Source organism: Cynocephalus volans, chromosome 15 (assembly GCF_027409185.1).
Source record: "Cynocephalus volans isolate mCynVol1 chromosome 15, mCynVol1.pri, whole genome shotgun sequence".
NCBI lineage: Eukaryota > Metazoa > Chordata > Mammalia > Dermoptera > Cynocephalidae > Cynocephalus > Cynocephalus volans.
The window spans coordinates 48922470-48932420 of record NC_084474.1 but is presented as its reverse complement, the minus strand read 5'-3'; positions in this window follow the sequence as shown (position 1 = coordinate 48932420).

Below are 9951 nucleotides of genomic sequence, written 5' to 3'. Positions count from 1 at the left end.
TTCCCTATCTCAGAAAATGGCACTACTTTTCAGCTGATTGTTCAGAAACCTAGGAGTCATCCTTTCTTTTCCCTAACTACACTGGCAACTCCTATTTGTTCCAACTCCAAAGCATGTCCTGAATCATTCCTTCTTTATTTTGTCTATGTCCCCATAATCCAAGCTACTACCAACATTTACCCTTACTGTGAACCCTCCTTACTGGTCTCCTCATGCCCACTGCTACACACAGCAGTGCAAAATTGAACATGTAAATCGGATCATGTCAACCCTCTAAAGCCTCCTAGCGTGCTTAAAATAAAATTTAAAATTTTTACTTTGGCTGTTAAGGCTGTACCTCATTCCTGCCTATCCATCTACCTTCTCTTGCTACCCCACTGTGCTGTAGCTGCACTATCTCTCTTTCTATTCCTAGCATATATCAAGCTTTTCTCAGAGTCATTTTTGTGTTTGTTATTCTCTCTGCATGGAATGTTCCTTCTTCAGGTCTTCACATGGCTGGCCCCTTCTTATCATAAATATTGTGCTTAAAAGGCACCTACAGAGTGGGGCTTTCTCTGTAGAAATAATTTGAAGAAATAATTTGGGGCTTTCTCTTTTTCTTTTCAGTTGAAGCACGTACCACTCTCTGAAGTTAACCTATTTATTTATATGCTACTTCTGTCTCCCATGGCTAGAATATATTCTTCATGAAGTTAGGCACTTCATGTTATCTTGTTCTTGTTATATTCCCGATATCATCACAGAGCTTGATCCATAGTAGGAACTGCATAATTAGTTGAGTCTATCAGTGAGTAAATGAATGAATGAGTGAAAACTCATGACAGAGGGAGCATGGTATGTGTGAGTAAATGGAAGAAAGCCAATAAGGCTGGAGTAGAGTAGGTGGCATCATGGTATGAGATATAGTTGATGGGGTAGGTAGTGGCCCGATCATCTAGGGCATTTTGGCCATCCTAAGGCATTTGGAGTTTCATTCTTGTATTAGTCAATGTTCTCCAGAGAGACAGAACTGATAGGATATGTGTGTACCTATCAAATAATGTGTAGTTTTATTATAAGGAATTGGTTATAATAGAAGTCCCAAGATCTGCAGTCCACAAGCTGGAGAGTGTGGACAGCCAATGTGTCATCCCAGTCCAAGTGCGAAGGCCTGAGAACTGGGAGAGCCAATGGTGTAAGTTCCAGTCTGAGAGCTGGCAGGCTTGAGACCCAAGAAGAGCTGATGTCTGAAGCCTGGAAAAGATCAATATTCCAGGCCTAGCAGTCAGGCAGGAGCAGTTCCCTCTTAGCCTTTTCGTTCTATTTGGTTTTCAGTTGATTGGACGAGGACTGTCCACATTTTAGGAAAAGACAATCTGCTTTATTCAGTCTATAGTTTTTTTTTTTTTTTGTCGTTTTTTCGTGACCGGCACTCAGCCAGTGAGTGCACCGGTCAGTCCTATATAGGATCCGAACCCGCGGCGGGAGCGTCGCCGCGCTCCCAGCGCAGCACTCTACCAAGTGCGCCACGGGCTCGGCCCCAGTCTATAGTTTTAACTGTTAATCTTATCCAGGAAAACCCTCGATAGACACATCCAGAATAAAGTTTGGCCCAGTGTCTGGGCACCTGTGGCCCAGTCAAGTTGATGCATTAAATTTACCATCACAATCCTTATCTTAGTGTCCATGTGAATTTTATGTGAGTACTAGATATGTTAGAGCAAGGACTATCTTATTCATCATGTAACTCTTAAAGCTTATCCCAAATGTCTCATATAGGGTTCAGTAATTGTTGAACAAGTACACATAAAATTGTAGTTCTTCAGTCTCCACTCAATGTATGGAATGAATGTGCTCTAGGATCACCTCTGCTGAGATATGGGCTGTTTGATCTTACTCTCCCGTCAACAGGCATTTTAAGACATGCATCAACACAAATGTTCTCAAGTCTTTTCACTACTTGGAGGCATTTTCTTATAGGTTACATTTTCTCCTTGGACACATAATTTCATAGAAGAGGAGCTGTGAGCCTGGGTGGTCAAGTGGCTTGGCCAGGGTCACATGGTGAGTTAGTAGGAGAGCTGGAATTAAGTCCTTTGTATTCCCTCCCCAATGCTCTTTTCACTGTTATCAGGAACTGTGTCTCTCTGAAGAATGATGTTTTTTTGCATAGCTCCTAAACAAATGTAAACATTTGAATGTCACGTGTGTCATAGGATCAGTGAATCTTTGGGAATAGCATTCCAAAATCTCTGGAAATTATTGTTCCAGATTACAAGCAGGATAGCCACTGACTTTCCTTAAACTACTACATAATATTTGTATATTTATTGTGAAAGCAGCACAGTATTATTTTGTCTAACATTGAATGAATTCCAATTTATTTAGCATGGTTTAAGAGGGGGCCAGTGGAGGCAAAGAGTTATGTTAATTTCGTTCACTCATTTACTCAGCATTATTTACTAAGGACTTGTCATGTATTAGCTGCTGGATTTACCATTCCAGAGTCAAGTGCTCTGTTTAAAGTGGAAGGAGATACTGTATACACAACTGGCTAATTTTTTTGAATTTGTTTTCAGTCTTATTTTGGGGGGACTTTAGAGGTGTTGATATAGTTTAAACTGGATTATTTTTATTTAAATTGTATTATTATTTTGCTAATCTGAGTGTCCTCCTCTCCTCCCCCAGACCCATTTTAGAAAGAAGAAAGGTGTTAAGTGACAAGTCATGGTATATTGTATTTATTTGCTAACAGTGGGTTCATGCCTAACAATATAACTTCAAATGCAGCTGTTCCGTCTTAAGTAGCTTAAGCAAATTATTTTAATTCTGATATATAGAAATAAAACTTTTTTTCCAGCAAAATGTAGCAAAATATTTAGGTTTTTTTTTGGGGGGGGGGGGGTTGAGTTTTTTTTTGGTTGTTTTTTGTTTTTTAAAGATTTAGTATTTGAGAAGATGTCGACTCCCTCTAGTGGTGAATTTAGTACTTCAAATTATTTGTTCAAGCTCCAGAACATAAGGGGTTAGAAACTGCTCTAGACTACTCTCTTTTGTGAACAGTTTTTAAATAGAAATCCTATATCTGGTTTTCTTCTTAGCATAATAGGAGAGTCTATAATTAAGAAGTTAAGCACATGGGCTTTGATTGGCTCTGATGTTTAATACCAGGATTTAAAGTCTGGCTCCATTGCTCTCTCAAGCATTGGTGTGCATCTTCATCCCCTGGAGGGCATGTTAAAACACAGCTTTGTAGGTCACAGCCCCGGGAGGTTCTGATTCAGGAAGTCTGCCAGGAAGACCAAGAGGGGGCTTCTGTGGGGGCTTGGTTGTTGCTAGACTGGATGCAGACATTGGGGTGTGTGTGGCTGAGGCCCTCAGCACCCCTGCCTTGGCTCAGGAGACTGGGGGCCTTCTGTGGAGGCTCAGTTGTCAACTGGGCTGGATGTGGATGTTGGGGACGATGTGTGGCTGAAGCCCTCAGGCTCCCCTTACTCTGGCTCGGGGGCCCTTTTAGTTTGTATAGGTGTTCTTTGGTGGTGTTAGACCTTTACTGGCTAATATCAGAACTTTGTCTCTGATCTGTGGGTGTTTTGTGTTTTCTTTCACTTCTGTGTTGGATTATTAGGTACCCCCAGCACTTAAACTGTGCACTGGCACTAATTTGTTGTCTTTTGGTTACTTCTTAAATGGGGAACTTCCTGTGGGGACCAGCACTTGAGCTCTATGGTTGAGCTAAATTGCTGCTTTGCCGCTGATTCCTTGGGGGAAGACTTTATGTGCAGCTCAGGTTTTAATTGTTGACCTTTTCAGTACTTCCAGTCTTGTGAAGTCCGATATGCCTGGGTTGTATGGAAAGTCTGGTCTGGGCCTGAGTTTTTCTTGGCAAACTGCACCCCATACAGTTCTGTATTCCTGACCAGTCTATACTGAGTGGGCCTCTCCTGATTGGAGGGCAGATTAGCTGTCCATACTGTTCCCCAATGTTCTCCCTGTGGGCCCATCTCCCCCACCCCCCCACACTCCAAATACTTCCCATGGGACAGGCCATGTGCTTGTCCCTTGTGATGACTCATCAGCCTTTGGATGGGTTGGGCCATCAGCTGGTCCCTTGTGATGACTCATCAGCTCTATGGGGTCTGGTACTTGAGAATTACAGTATTTCTTTGGCGGTGTCATACTTTCTTACTTTTTCATATTGTTAGTATCTCTTTGTCAATGTCTGGTCATCTGGTAAAGCAGTTGTTTCTTCTATTACTCTGGAGTGGGCTTTGAGGAGAGAGACTTCCTCCTTTTTTTCCAGACTCTGCTGGTGGCTCTCCTTGTGTCAATGCAGTCGAGTGGTCAGTGGGCTGCCTGCACAGTGGCCGTGGCTGCTGCTGTGGTGGTGAGCCATCCTTACAGTGGCAGTGGCTGTGGCATTGGCTGTGGTGGACCAATGGTGCAGAAGCTGTGCTTGTGGAAATGATGGTCCTGCCTTCTGTTGGGTGGGGGGTGGCCTGTGGCTCTTGCTGGGGTCCCTGAATCTCTGTCTTTAATTGGTTTCTTTAGGCCATTTACGTATAATGTAATAATTGGTATAGTAATACCTTTCTAGTTATTTTCTACAAATTCCATACTTTCTTTGTTGAAATACCTGGGTCCTACTATCTTTTGACGTCTTTATTAATGTCCCATGTCAGGCTTACTCCATGAAATTAGGGTACATCCTATGCCTGTAATGGGGGATATTTGATGGCTCCAATTCAGCATATGGCCATGGGAAATGATTACCTCATAGGAATCCTCTAGCATAGTGGTTGTCAACTCTGGATGCACATTAGAATTACCTGAAGGACTTTTTAAAAATATCAATGCCAGTATCCTGTAACCAATACAAATTATAATTTAATGGAATGGAGCCTGACAATTGATAATTTTAAAGGCTTCTCAGGTGATTCTAAGCTGCAATCATATTCCAGCCTCTGGGTAGATCCTGAGTAAGAAGCAGCAAATTCTACTCTCATGGATTTCCCTTGATGTTTGTCTGAGCTGCCTATTTACTCTCTTGCCTAACTTCTCTCAAAATTTGAGGGAATTCCCAGGATTTAGTTAAAGTCAACATTTTCCCCCATAATCATTCCTTAGAAGGGTGTGGGATTATAATTCTGTCTTGGCTGAAAATTTTCAAGGTTTATGACATAATTTAGTAACCTTTACTGTGTTTGATTTTTGCTTGTAATTTTTGGCTAGTTTTTACAACCTTATGTATTTATTTTGTTAGATATTAGAAGGAAAGGATTCTGTGATCCAACTTTATCCCATTATCTTTACCTGGAATTCTTTAAACTTTTTATTGTATTATACTATTTTCTCTAATCCTCACAATAACCATATGAAGTTGCTGCTTCAATAACAACTACTACTGTTACTATTACAGTTATTGATTTTTCATTTTACAGATTCCCAAGTTTCCTCATTTTCAAAAAGGAGGCAGGATGGTGTCCACCACCTCATATGTTGTTGTGAAGATTAAATGAAATAATATATGTAAGACATTTTTCACAATGCCTACAAGATAATGACAGCTCATTGAATGTGTTTTTTTCAGTGAATGTTAACTAATAATAATTGTGCCATCTTAAATATTAGCACTCATGAATATGAAGACAGTAACTATGTTCTACTCATGGCCCATTAATTTTATATGCTGGTCATATTAATTTTTAAACAGGATGAAATTAGATGTAAATAATTATTTTTTTTTCTGCCAGAAATTTAAAAAATATTCAAACTACTCTATTTTGGATTATTTTATAACTTATTTTTTTCCTCTCCTTTGGATTGGAAGATCATCTTTCTCGACTAGAAAAGCATGTGCTAGCAATCAATTGTGTTTCACATTTTAGCTTCATAGTTCTGCCCATATACATTTTCTCTTTATTGATTTTCAGTGTTACTCTGAGTTTTTTCTTTTTCTGAGTTTTCAGAGATATTTTCAGTGAGCAGTGGACTTTTACTTAGTCGATGTCTTACGACCAATTGCAATCATCATTCTTTTTTGTGCTCCAATTATCCAAGAGCTGGCCAGCGGGAGCCCTCTGGTTGGCTCCTGTGTTTATTCATTTCCATTTTTCTTAATGTGTCCTGTGTTCCAGCACAAGATGCCTCAGGCTCACCTTGTAACTTCTCTGCTCAAGGCTTGGAATCAACCAATTCTCCAAGGAACAGCTAGGCATCACTCTAAACTAAAAATGAAAAATTCTTTATTGAAATATTCTCTTGAGATTGTTTTGAGAATAGTCTGCTGAGTGAATATTTGGAAGCATCCATTTTGACTGTTAGCAGTAATCGTCATGGAAACAATATGTTTATCTTTTTAACAATAGAATATCACAGTCAAAAAGCTCGGTTAAACCATAGCTGATGGTGCTGTTATACTTTTGAACTAAAGTAGCAAAATTCTGAAACAGTCTGAGATGATACATTCACTTGTACTGGAGACACTTTTATATAGTTTATTATACTTACAGTGTTTTTCATTTTTTTTTTTTTTATGTCAGCATGCATTTACATTGTTCTTTTTTTTTTTTTTAAGGTTAGCTAATGTGCATTTTATTTTTATTTATTTTTTTTAAAATTTTATTTTGTCGATATACATTGTAGCTGATTATTGCTCCCCATCACCAAAACCTCCCTCCCTTCTCCCTCCCCCCTCCCCCCCAACAATGTCCTTTCTGTTTGCTTGTTGTATCAACTTCAAATAATTGTGGTTGTTATATCTTCTTCCCCCCCCCCCGGTTTGTGTGTGTGTGTGTGTATGTGTGTGTGTGAATTTATATATTAATTTTTAGCTCCCTCCAATAAGTGAGAACATGTGGTATTTCTCTTTCTGTGCCTGACTTGTTTCACTTAATATAATTCTCTCAAGGTCCATCCATGTTGTTGCAAATGGCAGTATTTCATTCGTTTTTATAGCTGAGTAGTATTCCATTGTGTAGATGTACCACATTTTCCGTATCCACTCATCTGATGATGGGCATTTGGGCTGGTTCCAACTCTTGGCTATTGTAAAGAGTGCTGCGATGAACATTGGGGAACAGGTATACCTTCGACTTGATGATTTCCATTCCTCTGGGTATATTCCCAACAGTGGGATGGCTGGGTCGTATGGTAGATCTATTTGCAATTGTTTAAGGAACCTCCATACCATTTTCCATAGAGGCTGCACCATTTTGCAGTCCCACCAACAATGTATGAGAGTTCCTTTTTCTCCGCAGCCTCGCCAGCATTTATCGTTCATAGTCTTTTGGATTTTAGCCATCCTAACTGGGGTTAGATGGTATCTCAATGTGGTTTTGATTTGCATTTCCCGGATGCTGAGTGATGTTGAGCATTTTTTCATATGTCTGTTGGCCATTTGGATATCTTCCTTAGAGAAATGCCTACTTAGCTCTTTTGCCCATTTTTAATTGGGTTGCTTGTTTTCTTCTTGTAAAGTTGTTTGAGTTCCTTATATATTCTGGATATTAATCCTTTGTCAGATGTATATTTTGCAAATATTTTCTCCCACTCTGTTGGTTGTCTTTTAACTCTTTTAATTGTTTCTTTTGCTGTGCAGAAGCTTTTTAGTTTGATATAATACCATTTGTTTATTTTTCCTTTGGTTGCCCGTGCTTTTGGGGTCGTATTCATGAAGTCTGTGCCCAGTCCTATTTCCTGAAGTGTTTCTCCTATGTTTTCTTTAAGAAGTTTTATTGTCTCAGGGTGTATATTTAAATCCTTAATCCATTTTGAGTTGATTTTAGTATATGGTGAGAGGTATGGATCTAGTTTCATTCTCTTGCATATCGATATCGAGTTATCCCAGCACCACTTGCTGAAGAGGCAGTCCCTTCCCCAGTGAATAGGCTTGGTGCCTCTGTCAAAGATCAGATGGCAGTAAGTGTGTGGGTTGATTTCTGGATTCTCTATTCTATTCCATTGGTCAGTGTGTCTGTTTTTATGCCAGTACCATACTGTTTTGGTTATTATAGCTTTGTAGTATAGCTTAAAGTCAGGTAGTGTTATGCCTCCAGCTTTATTTTTTTTGCTGAGCATTGCTTTGGCTATTCATGGTCTTTTATTGTTCCATATAAATGTCTGAATAGTTTTTTCCATTTCTGAGAAAAATGTCTTTGGAATTTTGATGGGGATTGCATTGAATTTGTATATCACTTTGGGTAGTATGGACATTTTCACTGTGTTGATTCTTCCAATCCAAGAGCATGGAATATCTTTCCATCTTCTTGTATCCTCTCTAATTTCTCTCAGCAGTGGTTTGTAGTTCTCATTATTGAGATTTTTCACCTCCTTGGTTAACTCAATTCCTAAGTATTTTATTTTTTGGTGGCTATTGTAAATGGGCAGGCTTTCTTGATTTCTCCTTCTGCATGTTCACTATTGGAGAAAAGAAATGCTACTGATTTTTGTGTGTTGATTTTGTATCCTGCTACTGTGCTGAAATCATTTATCAATTCCAAGAGTTTTTTTGTAGAGGTTTTAGGCTGTTCGATATATAGGATCATGTCATCTGCAAACAGGGACAGTTTGACTTCATCTTTTCCAATCTGGATGCCCTTTATTTCCTTCTCTTCTCTGATTGCTCTGGCTAGTACTTCCAACACTATGTTGAATAGGAGTGGTGAGAGTGGGCATCCTTGTCTAGTTCCTGTTCTTAAAGGAAAAGCTTTCAGCTTTTCCCCATTCAGGATGATATTGGCAGTGGGTTTGTCATATATGGCTTTAATTATGTTGAGATACTTTCCCTCTATACCTAACTTATAGAGGGTCTTTGTCATGAATGAGTGCTGAACTTTATCAAATGCTTTTTCAGCATCTATAGAGATGATCATATGGTCCTTGTGTTTGAGTTTATTAATATGGTGTATCACATTTATTGATTTGCGTATGTTGAACCAACCTTGAATCCCTGGGATGAATCCCACTTGATCGTGATGAATAATTTTTCGTATGTGTTGCTGTATTCTGTTTGCTAGTATTTTAGTGAGGATTTTTGCATCTATATTCATCAAGGATATCGGCCTGTAGTTTTCTTTTTTGGTTATATCTTTACCTGGTTTTGGTATCAGGATGATGTTTGCTTCATAGAATGAGTTTGGGAGATTTGCGTCCGTTTCAATCTTTTGGAATAGTTTGTAAAGAATCGGTGTCAATTCCTCTTTGAATGTTTGGTAAAATTCTGCTGTGAATCCATCTGGTCCTGGGCTTTTCTTTGTTGGGAGCCTTCTGATAACAGCTTCAATCTCCTTTATTGTTATTGGTCTGTTCAAATTTTCTACGTCTTCATGGTTCAGTTTTGGGAGCTTGTGTGTGTCCAGAAATTTATCCATTTCCTCCAGATTTTCAAATTTGTTGGCGTATAGTTGTTTATAGTAGTCTTGAATGATTCCTTGTATTTCAGATGAATCAGTTGTAATATCGCCTTTTTCATTTCTAATTTTGGTTATTTGAGTCTTCTCTCTTCTTTTTTTTGTTAGCCATGCTAATGGTTTGCCAATTTTATTTATCTTTTCAAAAAACCAACTTTTTGATTCATTGATCTTTTGAATTGTTTTTTGGTTTTCAATTTCATTCAGTTCTGCTCTGATCTTAATGATTTCTTTCCGTCTGCTAACTTTAGGATTGGATTGTTCTTGTTTTTCTAGTTCTTTAAGGTGAAGTGTTAGGTTGTTCACTTGCCATCTTTCTATTCTTCTGAAGTGAGCATTTAATGCAATAAATTTTCCCCTCAATACTGCTTTTGCAGTATCCCACAGGTTTTGGTATGATGTATCATTGTTGTCATTAGTTTCAATAAACTTTTTGATTTCCTGCTTGATTTCTTCTTGGACCCATATGTCATTAAGTAGAATGCTGTTTAATTTCCATGTGTTTGTATAGTTTCCAGAGTTTTGTTTGTTATTAATTTCTAGTTTTAATCCATTGTGG